The sequence below is a fragment of the Triticum dicoccoides genome, chromosome 3B (genome assembly GCF_002162155.2).
Source record: "Triticum dicoccoides isolate Atlit2015 ecotype Zavitan chromosome 3B, WEW_v2.0, whole genome shotgun sequence".
Taxonomy (NCBI): Eukaryota; Viridiplantae; Streptophyta; class Magnoliopsida; order Poales; family Poaceae; genus Triticum; species Triticum dicoccoides.
In genome coordinates, this window is record NC_041385.1 from 152,260,756 (window position 1) to 152,262,578 (window position 1,823).

Sequence of the window (1,823 nt, forward strand, 5' to 3'; positions counted from 1 at the left end):
CGCGGCGGTCATCGTGGCGGCCGCAAGCAGGGGGGCGCCGGTGCTCAGGGAGGAGCGCCTCGCCAGCCGCAGCAGGCCCCTCCGCCGGCTCCGTGGTACGCCGGCCAGAATCCATGGACCGGTGTTGTCCACGCCTACTCCATGCCGGTTCCTTGGGCCCCTGCCCCGGCCCTTCTCGGCACCCGGCCTCACCCGCACCAGGCGTACTACGCCGCGCCACAGCCCTATGCGGCGCCCTACGGCCAGCAGCCGCCGCCCGGTGGGCCGCCGCCGCTGCCCCTGACGGCTGCGCCGCCTCTCCCGCTGGCACCGTGGGACCCGGCCCTCCTGGCGGCTCTCCACAACGCTCCCTCCCCGTCCAGCTACACCGGCGGTGGCGACTGGTACATGGACAGTGGCGCCACCGCTCACATGGCGGCGTACCCCGGTAACCTCCACACCGCCCATCCTGTCCACACCTCCAACCGCATCACCGTCGGTGACGGCTCTTCCCTTCCCATCACCCATATTGTTCATACATATTTTCCGTCTAACTCCACTCCTATATCCATGTCTAATATTCTAGTTTCTCCTGAACTTATTAAAAATCTTGTTTCTGTTCGTTCTCTTACACGTGAAAATCCGGTTACCGTTGAATTTGACGAATGTGGTTTTTCTGTTAAGGACGCTCGCACGCGGATGGTGCTCCACCGATGTGACAGCCTCGACGAGCTCTGCCCGGTTCACTCCGCCACCTCCACCACTTCCGCCGCCCCTGTCGCTCTCGCCACCGGAGTGGATCTTTGGCATGCTCGCTTGGGTCATTCTAATCCTGCCACCCTTCGCCACATACTTCGGAGTTTTTCTTTCACGTGTAAAAAGAACGAGGATCACTCGTGTCATGCATGTCGCCTCGGCAAACATGCTCGTCTTCCGTTTAGGCCTTCTTCTTTTGTTGCATCGTACCCGTTCGAGTTAATTCATAGTGATGTTTGGACATCTCCTGTTGCAAGTAATACAGGCTTTGTTTATTATCTTGTCATACTTGACGATTTTTCACATTATGTGTGGACCTTCCCGTTGCGCCGCAAGTCGGATGTTGCATCCACTCTCGCCGCTTTCTATTCTTATGTTCTCACGCAGTTTGGTCGTCCCATTCTTGCGTTGCAGATAGACAACGGGAAGGAATTTGACAACATCACTATTCGTAATCTTCTCGCCACACATGGCACGATTTTTCGTCTCACTTGCCCGTACACCTCGCAGCAGAATGGTCGTGCTGAGCGCATCCTTCACACTCTTAATGACTGCGTTAGGACTCTTCTCTTTCATGCCAATGTGCCGCCGCGCTTTTAGCCTGACGCTCTCGCCACCGCTTCTCTCCTCATCAACATCCGTCCATGTCGTACTCGCGGGAACTTTGCACCTCATCATCTTCTTTTCGGTGCGCCCCCCTCTTATGATGGGCTTCGCATTTTCGGCTGCCTTTGCTACCCTAGCATCGCCGCCACTGTGCCTCATAAGCTCACACCCCGCTCCGTCGCCTGCATCTTTCTCGGCTACCCACCTAACACCAAGGGCTATCGCTGCTATGATCCCGTCTCCCATCGTGTTTTCACCTCCCGATACGTTTACTTTGATGAGATGGTGTTTCCGTTTCAGCAGCAGGTACCCCTCGTCGTCTCGTCACCGCCGGCCACCGGCGGCCCTTCGACGACCTCGTCAGGTGGACGGTCCCGTCTGGCCCATGGACCGCCTCCGGGCTTTGGCGGTCCCCGCGCCCTCCTGCCGGCGCCCGCCCCCTCGGCCTCCTCGGCCGGCTCTGACGGTGCAGCCGGCGCCCC